This window comes from Nothoprocta perdicaria, unplaced genomic scaffold, assembly GCF_003342845.1.
Source record: "Nothoprocta perdicaria isolate Ctin4 unplaced genomic scaffold, notPer1 scaffold_75, whole genome shotgun sequence".
NCBI lineage: Eukaryota > Metazoa > Chordata > Aves > Tinamiformes > Tinamidae > Nothoprocta > Nothoprocta perdicaria.
The window spans coordinates 2,467,429-2,483,313 of NW_020456032.1; the positions used below are offsets into that span (position 1 = coordinate 2,467,429).

At 52.5% G+C, this 15,885-nt stretch overlaps 1 protein-coding gene across 1 annotated transcript in view; it reads left to right on the forward strand.

Moving 5' to 3' along the window:
- Positions 1-15,697: 15,697 nt before the first annotated feature.
- Positions 15,698-15,885, forward strand: part of MYH10 (myosin heavy chain 10) — a 73,226-nt gene continuing 73,038 nt past the window's right edge. Inside the window, exon 1 of the mRNA XM_026051440.1 lies at positions 15,698-15,732. The gene's annotated coding sequence lies outside the window, so the exon portion shown is untranslated. The remainder of the gene's footprint in view (positions 15,733-15,885) is intronic.

The following is a 15,885-nucleotide window of genomic DNA, read 5'->3' on the forward strand; positions in this document are numbered from 1 at the left end:
CTGGGGTGGAGAGACTTCAAACTGAACAGCCTGACAGCACCTTGCATTCTCTGCAAGCATCAAGAGCTCTATGTGGAGATATTACAAAGCTGGACATAGACCTCATGGTCAGCAGGATCAGCCTTCTGAGCCCCTTCACCTGTTCCTAGGGGCAGCCAGCTTGGCCAGGGCCTGGAGGATGCCTGCAGGGTCCCATGGCATTGTGGGGACCATGGAGAAGGTACAAATGAAAGGGTGAGAAGAGCTAGCAGAACCTCTCAAGAGGTTCTGGAGCAGTTGTGCCACTGCTGCAGCTATGACACAGACAAATGAGACACCGGGTCTGGACCAGCATGGCTGTTCTTATGTTCTGCAAGTATGTAAGATGGTGTGAGGAACTCTTCAGGAAGAAAAAGACATCCCATATCTTCTGTTTGATCAACAGAAAGACAAGAACTCACACCTGCCTTTTCTCAATGGAAAACACAGCGAGATCATGTTGAAAACAACCTATCCAACCTGCATTGTATCCTTGCAAGGAGATGGGCAAACCTGAAGCTCAGGACAGGTACCAGTAGCAGAATTCCTTGCCAGCCTACAAGGTGAGTAGCGATGAACTTGCCAGTTCAAGTGGGACCGATGCACTGGTGTGCCATGGAGCACAGTGGAAGGCTTGGCAGGGAACATGCTTGAAGCGGTGGAGGAACCYACTGACTTGAGGCTTTCCTGCACTGCAATAGGATCCTCCAGCAGAGTGTTAGGCATGAAGTGCTTTGTCTTTAAATTTATTAGTTTGTTTTGTCAGTGTGTGACCAGGGCTAATGGGAATCACCCATGAAAACCACTCCTTCCCCCTTTAATCGTTACAGAGGCCACTCAAGATTCAGTGTTGTGACCTGTAATATGATAAAAAATGCACATCTGTACACAATCAGCTCTGTGCAGCAGGTGGAACTGATAGGAGGAGAGCCTTCAGGTACATGCAGCAGGACCCACTTGTCCCTGCTGCCCACAGCAGCAGCAGTGAGAAGAGATTTGGCACAGCAAAAGTGCAGAAAGGTAATTTCTCAACCAACAAGACTGTTAAGCTTCCCCCTGTGGGAAGCTTAGCCACGGCATGGACACTGTGGCCACAAAACCAAGTTATAATCATCTGTTTACTTCCCATTCAGGAGGAGAAGAGGGCAGCTCTGTCCGGTTACACCACTGGACACCCTTTGCCCGTGAGGCTGTTTCTCTTGCAGCCATCACCCACATCGGAGAGGCAGGAGCTCAACATTCCCTTCTAGTTTTCTAGTTCTACCCAGCCCCTCACTTCTTAATGGCCCTAGATTTTCTTCTGATGGCACTAGATATTCTTCCAGGTCTTCATAAGGTCCAGACAATGAGTTATCCGGTACCTGGGGCAGTACTAGAGGACAAGAGGAGGTTGCAGGAGGCCAGCTGCATGCCAAGGACGTTGGGATGCTGAACTAGGAGTCTCTGTCAGAGGCCCGGTGCGTGATGTACGTGAATGTATGTCCCAGCTGGCACCAAGTACAGGGGACCTGAACCAGGAGCCAAGCAGCTCAGGAACGATTCTGTTTCTCCTTGAGGGATAATTTTACCTCTTGGTGTTTTCTTCTTTTTCAACAAAAATAAGAAACCCAGAACATTTTCTGTAAAAGGAAACCAAGGAAAAAATCTCTGGTTTTTGGACAAAACTATTTCCAGCGGAAAAGAAATGTTCTGTTCTGACCCCGAGGAAACTGGGGACCCAGCACAACTGGAACAAACACATCTGATAGGGCAGGGCACAGAGGGAAGGGAGAACTAAGCTGGCAGCAAAGCCACCATGTAGGGGACAGGGATCTCAGTTCCACCTYGACCTGGCGAGCAAGTTGTTACTTTGGCATCATATGTAAGCTAATAAATCTGGGCCAGCCTGCTCCAGCAGAAGGTGTATGACATCCACATCCAGGAATCCCAGATTTATATCTCTGGCTGTGTCAGTCAAGCAGCTATTTTTCATCCTGGCAGATCTTGCCAGCTGCAGGGGTCAGACCAGATGGATGTTGGATGAGCTGTGCTGCTCTCTCATCCTCTCTCCATGCAGCCTCTGGGGAATGAGGCTCCTCAGTGCAACCACGGGATGTCAGAGCTGGGAGAGCTCTGCTGGTCTGCAGGTCTGCAAATGAAATCAGCTCTGCTTGCTCACCCACRGCCTGCCTGACAAACGATCCACGTTTCAGACTTGGCTGCACACTGCGATTCTCGGGCAGGAGAAGACATCTCATGGCCGCAAAATAAGGAGAGGGGAAAGGGAACGCCAAGCCACCAAGGCAGAGCACGAGGAGCAGCACAGGCAGGAGACAGACACCTTGACACATCAGCGTGAGGCTGTCAGGCTGCTCAGAACCAGCTGCCCRCTACATCTTGCTGAAACCTGTCCAAGAGAGACCCAAAGTCCTCCCCAGAGCACATCTGAGGGTGCTGGCTGCCATGGCCAGGGAGTTTGATGGGGCAACGAGAGTCTAAACCAGCTCAAACCTGGACAGACACTGCTCAGGTTCCTGATGCAGAGCCCCATCCTGAGAGCTGGGCCCGGCCCTGAGATCTCAGCCCTGGCAATGGGACTCGTGGCTTGTAGRGGGCAAAAAGCTGGGCTGGAGAAGGTTGGAGATGGCTGCTGGCTGGTGGCCACACCAGGAGAGCTCAGATGTGGCTGAAGCACAGGGGATCTAGGGCCTCCTGTTTCCAGGGTGGTCTTGCTAACACAAGCACTCAAATAATCATCTATTCAGTGTAAAAACAAAAAAGAGCATCTTTCCTTTCCAAGCCTGTTGGTTGCACCTGCTTCTCATATTCTAGATGGCAAAGCAAAGGGCTTTTTGTCCAAGAGAGGCGAGAGGCAAGCGTGGTTTCTGTGCCAGGACTCAGGGCAGCTGGCACCAAGGCTTTTCTTTGCAGAGCACCTGGTCTGAGTGGCAAAGCTCAGCACAACATAGGATTTCATAGCATGCATCCCTTGAGCCACCACATGCTGCTTCACTGGTCACCCCAGGGCTCCATGTGAGCCCTGGGGTCACACGAGGTGCCTGTCCAAGGTTGTCCCCACACCTTGGAGCTTGGAACTTGTTGAGGCCAAGCAACAAAAAAAGTTTTTCAGAATTTGCTGCGGAGATGGCCATGAACTGTGGGGGACACAGAAATATCAACTTCAACTGGCCATTCAAAGCTGAGCAGAGCTTAACCAAGGAACAAGACCTTGGGGAATTCAYCCATCCCTCCCATCACCATCCAACTCCAACGGGAGCTGGAGGAGTCTCCCAAGCGACTCAAGGCCTCTGCTAAATCCCTTCATCCATACAAAAAGCCGCTTGGTTCAATTAGCCTTCGCAGGGCCTTGCAGGCCTGCCTGCAGACACAGACATTAACAACCACATGTGAAGTGGAGGTTAGACAGGCCCCGTTCACCCGCACACGTCCCTCCCCGCACTTCCATTTGCCCTTTCRGCTCCTGAGTAGCTTGAGGACGGGTTTGTACGGGATATCTCTGCTGGAAGCAAAGATGGGAATATTCCCAGTTCTCTCGCGTGGCAGTTTGGGGAGCGAGGAAGAGGATGAGCAGGGAAGAGGCAGCTGGCCGGGCCGCTGGCGTGGGAGGGCTGCTCAGACCTGCCGCTTGCAGCTCGTCGCCACAAGCTCCTCCAAGGCGAAGCGATCAGACGGCAGATAGGAAAGCGCCGAGTGCGCACAGGCAGGGCCGGGGCAGGTAAAACAGCGCCGTGACTCAGTCCTCATCCCACTGGCACTGATGTTCCGCTCGGTTAGCCCAGCTGAACTCAGGGCAGTTACTCTTCATTTTGGAGAAGGGCAGGACTCGGCTCCTCATTCCTCTCCTGGAGATAAAATGAGGTTTGGGAGAGGGAGGCCACCTCATTAGGGCTCCTTCTGACGGCCTCGGTGCCTCCGGAGCCTGAATCCAGCAGCTGCAGCGTGCATGTGTGTGACTTCTGGTGAGCTCTTCACAGCGACCTCCGCCTGGGATATCAGAGCAGTTTTAATAGAAACCCAAAATTCTCGAGGCAGCTTTGGCAGTCCTAACAAATATATATGTTACATGTACAGGATGATATGAAGCTGGATTTACGAGGGAATCAGATATCCGCAGTTTGGGGGTGAATAATATTACAAGGTCGCCRCTATTAACCTAAAACCAAATGTTGTAAATCCAGGAAATTCGGCGCTGAGGCTGAGCGACGGGGAATCTCAGGCATGTCGGGAATGCAGGGGTCAGGCCCAAAGCACCTGTAGGGAGACCAGGGAAGGGAGGAAGGAAGCATGGCTTTARAGGTGGGCTAAATCTTTCCCGGTCGCAAGCGAGTGCATCGCTGAAGTGCCACTGCTGCCCTGTGTCACTTCTGAGCAAGGAGAAGCACCGTCAGCAGTGCGACAGGGTGCAAATAAATCAGCTGCATCCATCCGGCTCCTCCATGGAGTGCTCCAGGGGCTGCATGGAGCAGCGGCACGGCTCTGAGGACAGCCAGGCCAAACTCTAGTGTAGGACCAAAGCATAAGGGCTGGATCCATGCCCTTCCCCATACACTTATCCGCCAGAGATGCTGCCTAACGGGGGGACATTTCTGCAGCAAGAACACGTGTGGCCGTGACGGTGCTGGGAAAGTGGCCTGATAAAAGCTGGGGGGGCCGGGCTTGGTGCCCAAGTCCTCTTGGTGCAGGGAAGGAAAGCAGCGGTCCCCGAGCGCTGCCGGGGGCTCGAGCTCCCGCAGAGGCGCTTTGCTCTGGGCCGCCTTGCCGCTTCCAGCTGTCACCTGCTGTTTACATCAAGCCACTGCTGCTAGAGCCCTCCTGCAAAGCTCCTGGGCTTGCAATTCATCCCCAGTGACAGTGTGAGCCCCCGTGCAGCAGCGTTAACCCCTTGGGTGCTGCCTGTGCACGGAGGGCTGCATGGAGGGCTGAGCTGYGCAGCAGTTGCTTGGCTCTGAATCCCCTTCCTTGTGGGCTCCCCATGATCCCCCTTGGCACTTGCTCCTGCAAAAYGATGGAAAAGGACAAATATTTATCCCCACTGCGGCAGCGGCCCTTTGTCTTTCCCACACTGTCATGAGGCTTTTCCARCCCTGGCTTTTGGGAAGGAGAGCGTAAGCAGATACTATATAAGGGTAAAAGCYGGTTTGGGCAGTCCTCGGCTTGCAGCACTCCTCAGAGGAGAGGCTGGGGTCGCGGTGGGGAGCAAGGCCCCTCTGTGCACAGTTATGGTATTACCAGGATCCACCGGCTTTCTCTGTGCYCTGGGATGGCTCTCTCAGCCTGGGTTGCAATTAGAAGGAGGGAACTTTGCTGCTGCAATGCAGAAAGTTTGCAGGCCTTGCACGGATGTGTCCTACAAAYGGGACCAGCCGGAGGGGAAAGAGATTGGCCCAGATTGCAGGGGTCTGGGTCTGTTCCTAAGCCCAGAGGTGGCCGCACGCTTTGTGAGGACACACGAGCAGGGCCTGGGTGCTGCTTGCACATGATCTGGATTCTCCAGGCACCATGAAACCATCCCAGCACATGCAGCCCTCACTGCTGGGTCTCCATCTGGATCCAGCTCGCGATGCTGCTGGAAACCTCCCTTTTTCAGGCTTTTTTAGCTTCCTGCTTTAGAAAACCTGGGCTGGAAGTGTTGAGCTATAAAAGTGTCTTCCACTGGCCGGGATAGGGCTTGAGAGGGCAGAGCTGCAGCCAGTACATGGATCCGCTGCCCTTGTTCATGTGTGTGAGAAAAGGGCTGTTCCCAAAGGAAAAGCAGGAGAGAAGCGACTGTAGACACTCCCTCCCTGTGCCAATTGACTTCAGGGCAGGACATTTTTTAATACTGAAAAGAAATAAATTTGGACCTGCCTCTTGGTCTATCAAATGCTCCTTTGGCTGTGGCAGAGGGTAACRGCTCATCAGCCTTTCACCGTTTATGGATTGCCTGGCTACTGTGGATTACAGCGTTATCCCGAGTGGGTTTGTCTCCCAGACATCCTATAATAGTTTAACTTCTGTCAAGAGCTGCTTTTTTTTTCCTTCTTTTCCCCTCACTCTGTGGCGGATTCGGCTTGGAGAGCTGCCAGGGGCATTTTTAAACATTACCAGAAAGGCTGGCAGAAATTCAGCACTTTCTCATTACAGGTCCTGCGGCCGTTCGGCTGGGGGTGATTCTTGGCCTCTTTTGGGACCCTGACAGAAAACTTAAATTAAAAGGGGAGGAGGGAAGGGGAAGAGTACTGAGGGAAAAAAAAAATCTTGGAAAGGATATGTATATTAACCCCTGCTTTCCTCCCAGCCAGCCTCATGGCCTCTTGCAGAACCATGCAGGCCCTGTCCCCTGCAGCACAGGCTCCAGTGGAAGCATCTCTGGTCACTGCTGGCCATGCTGGTGACACAGATGTCCCGCAGGAGGTTGGGTTGGGAGCTGCAGAGCTCTCCTCAAACCCCAGCCTCTCCTTTCTCTCCTGCCCTCTTTCATCCCCTCTGCTGATGTTTTAACCCACGCAGAGCTGCACTCCCTAAACCCAGGCCCTGTGTGAGCATTGGTGCCAGGGCTGGGCTCKCAAGGCCGTGGGCTCCTTTCTGGGTCATTTTACACTGAAAATTCACTCAGTTTCAGCAGAGACATGGTGGAGGACCAGCAGACATGGAAGATGTTGCCCAGGTGGAAAACAACGTGAAAAAAAGAGGTGTTTTATTTTTCTTAGAGTTGTGTTTCATTTCTATCTGGCAATAAGAACCATCAGTGTTGAAATACTGCAATTACATGCATGCAATTACAACCAATAAAGAATAAATTTATAAAAATGACAAAAATATGAGCTACCATCAGAGCAGAAGACTCTTACCAGGCTCTTCTCAGATGGAAAGACATATAGAGGAAGGATATCTCCAACAAATACTGAGCATCCCGAATACCTCAGTGATCATGGAAACAGTGTGATGGCCACAGGAATGGGGCAATGATCTCAGAAACAGAATCACAGAATGGTTGAGGTTGGAAGGGACCTCTAGAGATCAACTAGTCCAAACCCCCTGCTCCAGCAGGGACACCTAGATCATGTGGCACAGGGTGGTATCCTGGCAGGTTTTGAAGACCTCCAGAGCAGGAGACTCCACAACCTCCCTGGGCAGCSTGTGCCAGGGCTCTGGCACCCTCACAGTGAAGAAGTTCCTCCTCACCTGGAGATGGAACTGCCTGTGTTCCAACTCACACCCATTTCCCCTTGTCCTGTCACTGGCCACCACTGAGAAGAGCTTGGTGTCATTCTCTTTACATTCTCCCCTCAGGTACTTATGCGTATTGATCAGATCCCCTCTCCACCTTCTCTTTTCCAGAGCAAACAGGCTTAACTCAGTCTCTCCTCGTRTGATAAAAGGGCAACAATCCTGATGATCTCAGGAATAGGAGTATAATGTTAGGAAGGTCATGATGACCATGGGAATGGAGAAATGGTCTCAGAATAGGGCATGACTTTGGTAATCAGGTGATAACTTTAGGAATGTGGCAATGATCTTGGGAATGGAGTGATCCATTCCAATGGAGTGAACCACTACTGGAGAGGGCACGCAAAGGCACCACGCTGCAGCCAAGGGACTACACCATTCCCTTCCTGTCACATCCAGACACAAATCATGCTGGCAATGGGAAATACCCGGTTTACTGTGATTCTCTGCAGTTCCAGTCCAAGGAATGGTATGTTTGTACCTCTGGGAGCCATTGGTACTGTACCCAAAAGCTTTGTCATCTTCATGGTGGTTGCCTCCTACTCCTCCCACGCAGTGCCCATGTCTGCAGCCCACACAACTCACARAGGAGCCTTGCAGTAGGTGGACAAGCAAGGGAGGAATTTTAAAACTTGTCACACAACTGAGTGTGAGCTGAGCTGTCCCTGGTGAGACTGACTGGTGCATTCGGTGCTCTGATGCAAATCCTTTGTAAATGCAGAAACAGGCTGAAGCTTTCAGTCTCCATTTCAGCGTGCCACTTCAAGCAAGGCAGGGCACAAACACCAGGGATAACCACATCATCACCTCGCTCCTTCACCCCTTGGGTAGCAGGACTCGAGGACAAGTCACAGCTGCCCATGGAGCTGGCCTCGGTCAGGCTTTGCAGGCATGACCCTGGGGTTAATGGTTCATAACCCAACTGATCTTCATTTCCCYGAGGGAGTTCAATTGGCAGGCTGGGAAGCAGAGATCGATTCCACCCTTTTCCTCTCTCCAGCCCAGGGAAGGGGTTAGCGTATGAGCCGAACCATTACAAAGTCGATGACAAGCTGATAGCTGGATATTGGCTTGCTCATTAAACTGGTAAGGTTCAGTCAATCATTAAATTGGATTAAATTGTTGCTGTGGGCAAAGCTCCCCAGGGGAGCACAGGAGAACCGTGCTCAGAATCCCTTGCACGGGCAGAACTGGGAGCCCCAGAGCTCCATACATGAGAGCACACAGATATACAGGGATAAGGATGGGTATTAGGTTTATTAACTGTCCCCTCGCAGGGACATCCCTCGGGAGTGATTTATCCCCCAGCCCTTTTGAACCGGGCTCAGGTGCTGGATTCTCTAGCGAGGGGGAGTGACTGCCTGTAACCAAGGTTGAGAAGCTGATGCCCATGAGACCTGTCCCTCCTACTTTGAGGATGGAGGTAATCATGGAAAAGGACTGTAAAAAACACAGGGGTTTGGATGTCATGTGTGGACACACACTGTGTTGGACTATTGATAAAGGCAGGAGAATCTCTTCCCCTTGTAAGCCTCTCATTGTACCCCTTGCTGTGAGGAACTGCACCAAGGACGGGGGTCCTTTCTACCTGCAGGACGAGCAAACGCAACGGAGTTAATCATCAGCATGAGCAGAAAGGATGAGCTGCAGAGCAAGAGACGTATCGCACTGTAGCTGCAACCCCACCAGTCTGTGCTGGACCTGGCAGAGGGGCTGAGCTCGGGACACACTTGTTCTGCCCTTGTCTCTGCACTGTCCAGAGCCAGCAGGAGATACAGACATGTCCAAGCCCTCCATCACTTCCATGGAGTTCTGTAATTTCAGTTTTGAAGCAGAAGCTGCACTTGCACCCTGGAAGAAACACTTGCACATCACTGCAGGAGCAAAACTCCCATGTTTGTGCTAGGGGTGGCTTCCAGATGGAGAAGTGCAGCTGTGAGGCCACCCAAGGACATCATCAGCTGTGCTGCAGGCTGGGCCATCCCTACACTGTCCCCAGCCTCAGGGGACAGGGATGCCCACGACTCTTGCAGCTGAATAGAGGGCAGATGGTGCTTGAGGAGACCAGAGGCAGAAAAGGGACCAAGAAGGCAGGAAACCGCTTTCAATTTCCCTCGAAGCTCAAACAAGACACCAGGTTCACAGGGAGGCAACCCCAGACATGATTAGGGGCGCCTGGGGCATTTTACTTTTTTTTACAAGTTGTCTACAATATTTTTGCTTTCCCAAGGTAAAACTTGGAGGCCGAATGCCTCCAAACTCCTCACGCACTGTCCCTGGAGATGTTCAGGAAGAAGCTGGGGTGCCAGCTAGTATGGGAGATGCCGAGGGCACTCATGCGCCGGTGGTGCAGGAGCCCTGAACGGGCTCCCAACAACCCAGATGCTGAGAATTACATATTTGGAGACAGGAGAGGGCACGAGGTGCGATCTGGGCCGCCCGTGAGCCAGCAGCTGCTTTGCTAAAAAAAGCATCGTGATCGACTTTCAAACTGGTGATTCAACAACAAATGCAAAAGTAATATTAAAGCTGCMTGCTGTGCCAACTGCTGGTCGTTGGCAGCAATAAAAACGCCATAAATCAGCTCCAATTAAAGACTGCAGAGAGTCTAACAGAGGAGGTTTCAAGCGAAGCCGGGAAACTCCCCCGTGCTCCGGAATTGCCAGGGCAACCCTGCAAGCCGCTGCTTGCCACTTGCGGGTGATGAAGCTGGCTGGAGGATGCCGGCGCTGAAGCACAAGAGTTTTCCAGCATCCGGAGATTTGGAAGCACCTGGGTCCCATTTTCAAATGTGAGGCAGGATTTAGGAATGCTTTCTGAGRGCTCTCCTATGGGACACAAGCTTTTGGGGCAAGCCCTGGAGAACTGCGGAGGTTGCTGAGGGCCCTGCAGAGCGCTGACAATCTCATGCTACCTGTTGGCACAAGCCTTCCCCCTGGGCAGCCCACACCCCCTTGCGAGGCAGGGAGACTTAACAAACGTGTTATTAACCTTTAAAAATGGGCCTTAGGCTCCCAAGGCACCCTGGCACTCGGGAAATCTTTGGCAGAAGGTTCCTTGTCAGATCCCACAGGGATGTCGTGCTCAGCTCTTTCCTTGGCTGTTTGCTCCTCAGAATGGGTCCCGAAGAGGTTTTTCCTCCTCGCCTGCATTTGAGAGGTGTAAGAAATTTTCAAAGCTGTTTTTTTTTTCCTCTGTTGGAATATGCTGATTTGATACCTTTCTTCTTCTATTCTCTTTTTTTTTTTTTAAGAAAATAGATTATTTTAATTAAAAAATCTGCCAGAACAGAGCCTTTGATCTTGGATGGAGGGGCTAGTCCAAGAAATAAAGATTTGCCCTGTTCAGACTAGCTGAGGGTGACCAGGACAGCTCTGCCTACTCTCCMGCCAGGACATGAACTCACTTCTCCCAGCCTGGGGGTTCAACACTGTGAATTAATTCAAGGGCAGCCCCTCAATTTCTGTTCTGGAGCAGCATTTGCAAAGATAAGAACTTTGAACTAGTGAGAGATGAGTCACATCCCAGCATGACAGCCCCGCTACTTCCTCTGGKTCTGAATCAGGAGGTGCCCCGTGTCTCCCAGAGCTCCACAGAGGACTCCAGGCCTCRGACCATGATGGGGACTCGTGTTCCTTTGCTGCACTTCTGTATACAACAAATGTCAAAAAATAAAAAGTACATATTTCCAAGCAGGGTAGTGAAGGTGGGGGCTATGTTGGTATTCCTTCCTATAGGCCGTGGGAACGGGGCATGATAGAGCAGACTACAAATAAATCCTACAGTTGAGATGCACAGAGGGGAATTTTTATCATCTAGTGAGCTATGTGTGACATGCTCATCCTGCTGGCATCTGAGCACCTAAGCTTGCAGCTGTGCTGAGTAAAGTCCAGTTCTGCATGAGCTCGAGATCCCCAGGGAAATGTGCCCTTCACAGATGGGCCCATGGGAAACCACCACCGTTTTCTTTATTTTTGGAAGTTGGCAAGTTCATAACTGCYCCTGCTTGGAGCGGGAGGTTGGACTAGRTGGTCTCTTGAGGTTCCTTCCAGACTGTGATCCTGTGACCCCAAAGGTGTCCCTCTTCTGGCCTTCCTACTCCTGATCTCTTGGAGACGGTACTGTAAGACCTCAGAGCTGTTCTGGCAATGCAAACTGGTGCAAATGGGATAAATATCTGGTCCGGTGCATCCTAAGCTCTCAGCTATCCAGAACTGAAAGGACTGCACCCAAACCTGCAGCACRTGGTTTTCCTGGGATGATTTCCGATCTCAGGGTGTGGTGAATGAGACGGGGGTGGAAAGATCTCGCAGACAAGTTCCTGCTTCAAGGGGAGAGGGTGGTGCACATTTCAGGCCTGTGGCTTGTGAAGGAGCCCTTCTTTTCCTCGAGGGAAGAGAAACGTGTGCCAAACCCTTGCGTGGAAGGTACAGTTGCGAAAATCTTGTTCTGCCTTCCCAGTTGCTGCCTCCCTCTTCTAAGCAGGATACATGGAGGAAGGGGGAAGGAAGAAGGAGAGGAGCGGGCAGGAAAAGTGGCAGACGGGCATCRCTCCTAACATCTTTGCAACAGGACGATCTGACCTGCAGCTCATCCTGGGTCCTCCACTTCAGTCCCTCGTGTTCACAGGCAACTTGCTGTTTTTCTGCAGAGAGTATTTCACCTTCGAGCACAAMCTGTTAGCAAGTGGCTGCGTGGCTGTCGGAGACTTATTTGGAGGCAATGCAAATCTTTCATTCTGTTGCTCAGATCTTGACACATTTGCTGAAGAGGTGGCTATTTTTGCTGATCTGACATCAGTTTCACAGCATCTAACTGTTGTGCAATCCCCTTTTGTGAGTAAGGAGCACACTTTCCATTCCTGATTTAGCGAACTTTTTAAAATGATCCAGGACTAAAATATATGATGGGTGAGACAGTGAAGCTCATATTTGGTGCTAAGCCTGGTACCCTGGAGAACACCTTCTATTTCAGAACATTTCCTATTGACATGTGAAGCAAAATAAAGGGCACAGCCCCAGCGGACTGCACGATTCGAGAAATAAGTGTAGCCTCATCTGACTGTAATTCATGAGCTCTCCAAAATCTTTGAAACACGAGGCATGGAGCTTGAATCTCCAACTCCTYTTGGGCCTCTCCCATAGAAATATTTACTGTAGTCATTTTACTATGGAATAACTTGCCTTTTCTTTTTAGGCTTCTCTGGTTTTTGATCCCAAAACAAGCTTTTTTTTTTTTTTATATACAAGTAATTTGCCTTTTCCTTGACGAACCTTCCTTCTGAAGGCATCAAATCATACTATAAATCCAACCTGATATCACCTCTTGAATGATAAACAGGTGTAACAAACTTCTTAGTTGTTTCCTTATCAGGACAAGCTGGGGCAGGGGAAGATACAAGGGCTCACCCAAAGACCCAGCAGCAAAGAACTGGAATCTGAACTCAAGGTAGTGCTATTCATACATCTCCTGATCAYCACTAAGCGCAGCTGACCTGAGCTGCTGCTGCGTCCAAAACTCCTGCGTTTCAGTGCTTACTTTTGGATCTTGACTCTCAACATCGTTYGCTCCTTCAGATTATAAGGAACAATTTGACCCAGAAAGTCGCTCAAATGTGCTGCTTGGCAGAGACGTGGGGCTCCTGAGGGAGGCCAGACCTGGGTCTTCAGCTCTTGGAAACATGCCCAAAACCTGCCGTGTTCGGAAAGCAGGACAAGGAGGAAAGACACGAAGCTCTGCAGGAAGCAAAGTCATAAAAAAACACGGAACGGGAGTTGTTTGGCTCATCCCTGGATGCTGGTAGGAACACGGGACAGGACAAACACCTGCTGCTTGTTCGTTGTGTGTTTTCCTCTTGCCACAGCAATATCCCAAGCAATGCTGGGCACGGAGCTATGYAAGGCCCATCACTGGAAATTAGTTCTCATTGAATGTCAACAGTAGTAAAATCTCTAAATTAAATATGAATGAAGCACTTTTATTTATTTATTTATTTTTGGCATAAATCCCCCACAGTGTTTTGAAAATCTCAAGTGCTTCTTTAAGCTTAAGCAGTATTTATTTACCATCCTGGGTTCCAGCTCTGGAAACACCCATAGCAACATGCTTTGCCTTAAGCACATGAGTGCCCTAGCGGGAACAGTATCATTAGTCTTAGGTTTAAAGTTAAGGAAATTATTTTAGGATTAGGGACTAGCTGCATTTGTACTTGAGATAAAAATCTTTAACAGGAGATGTTGCTTTCTGCTCTTTCTAGGCTCCTGGGGGGGATTATAAAAAGTCATCTCTCCCTCCACGGCTTAAAGAGAGTGTGTGGATTTGGGGAATTCTTTCTTAACACCACTTTGGATAAAAGTAATTGTGTAATAGTAATAATAATAACTTAATGCTATAACCCTGACATACACCATGTGGCATCTATGAGATCCTCCAAGATTTTCCACAGAAATCATTTTCCAAAAGAAACTCCAGTCTCCAGCTACTTTGCCACTAAAACAATGTTTTCTGTGTGATGCTTTTATTTTCCTTTTAAAAGGCCTCTCATGCCTAAAAATGGAAGTATTTTGCCCAAAGCCCAGAGCAGTGGGATGTGGGAGCAGAGCCGTGGTGCGTGACGGTGTTTTGGTCYCATCCTGTGCTTCATGAGCCAGGCAATCCTGAGCCACCCCAAAGGCTCGATGGCTTTTCAAAACGTAGGGAAAATTGCTTCCATTTCTGTACGTGGCTCTTCATAGGGAGCGCCAAAATCCTCCTCCAGCTGCTCTGCTGTGTGCTGCTCCGGGAATCTCTCGGGAGCACTTCGGGAAGGGCTCCTGGAAGCAAGGAGAGCCTGTGGGCTCCTGCCAACGCGGCACGTTGAGCCCCGGGTCTAAGCAGGGCTTAATGTTGYGCCAGGCTCGCTAGACTCCGCTGCCAGCCGGTCCCCGGAGCAGCCACCGTCGCAAGGCGAGAACGAGCTCAGCCTTCGGGCTTCCATCTGCCCTCGCTTGCGAGTCAACATCCCCGTTTCTCAGCGAAGCGGGACGTACGAGACCTCCCACTGAAAGGGTAACGAAGGGCCAGGCTCTCACATAAATCTGAGCGTCACGAGCTGCGTGCAGATAAACAGGGGCGACCGAGTGATTTGCAGCTCAGAGATGATTCAAATGGCCCCAAAATGATCCAAATCCTTGGTGCATCTTTGAAGCGCTCGCTGCGAGCAAGCCTGTTCCCCAAACCCAGCGGGAACGGGGGATGTCGGATCGTTTCCTGCACTGTTTCTCCGCCTGGTCACGTCCTGCTCCTTGCCACGGCCTGGACAACCCACACTGACCCCTTGCAACCCAACCACGCTAACGGCCAAGCCGCTTGCRTCCCTGTTGGGTTTGGGTGGAGAGACCAATGTGCACTGGGGGCGACGACTTCCAGCTACCGCCCTGGGTGAGCGCCCCGATGGCGCCGAGACAGGAGGCTACATCTCTTTCGTGGCTGAGCAGAAGGCTTAGCGCCCCGTGGCCCCTTCCAGGAAGGTTTCCTGAGCTGGGGAACCCAACATGGTTCAGACTTTATAGAAACCATGAGCAAAGCCCTGCGTTGCAGCTCTCCACCTCAACACCCAGGAGCCGTGTTGAACATCAGACCCATCCGGCGCTTCTCCAAGCCCACGGGCACAGAGGTGCCTCGGGAGACACTGAAAACTCTTTATTTATTATTTTTCCTCCATTGCGGASGTTTTTTTGACTGTAATGGAGAGATGGTGCTCGCGGAGAGGAGAGCACCCCACAAACCCAACCGGGTGGGGATAATGGGCACACCAAACACCCGCTGACTCCCCATTCGCTCGGGATCAAACAAACTGCGGGTCCACGCGGGGTGCCGGGGGCTTCTCCTCCCGTTTCGCTTCCCTCCTCCCCCTCGCGGACCCTCTTTTCTCTGTGCTCAGCGCGCGGAGGAGCCAGGGCCTCGGCCCGGGGCCGCCTCCAGGCCGCAGCATCGCGGACCCCGGCCCGGGGCAGTGGGGACGGAGGCGCCGCCCGCCGCCATCTCCCCGCCCGGCGCCGCAGCCCCGCGCGCCGCCTCACGCTGCAGCACCGGGCGCGCGCTGCGCCCCCCGCCGCGCGTGCTGCAGCGCGGGGCGGGGCCCCGTGATGAGCGACGCGGCGGGCGCCCACTCAGAGCGGCGCGCGAGGCTGACGGGCGGGCAGCAGTGACCAATGAGCGTCGGGAGAGGAGGGGCGAGGCGGGAGGCGGGGCTTGGAGGGTAGCGTGCGGAGGTTGCTATGGCCATGGCGGGAGAGCGGCCGCGGCGCGGGCCAATGGACGACCGCTCCACCTCTGATGGACAGCGCCGAAGCCCAATGGCGGCGGCGGAGGGCGGGCCCGGCGGCGGCGGCTGGCGGGGGGCGGAGGGCTCGCAGTGGCGCTAAATGAGCGCGGCGGGCGGGGGGGCGGGGCAGCGCGGGTGCGGAGGAGCCGGGCGGGCGGCGCGAGCTCCGGGCACGGCGGCGGGGACCGGGCGCCACGCAGGTGAGGCGGCAGCTCGGGGCAGTCCGGCTCCGCCCGGCCCGGTTCGGTTCGGCTCGGTTGGGTTGGGTTCGGGGGCGCCAGCCCCACCTGCCACACAAAGACCCCGCGCGACCCCCTCCCCCTGCGTCTTACCGGGCCCCGCCATTTTCTGCC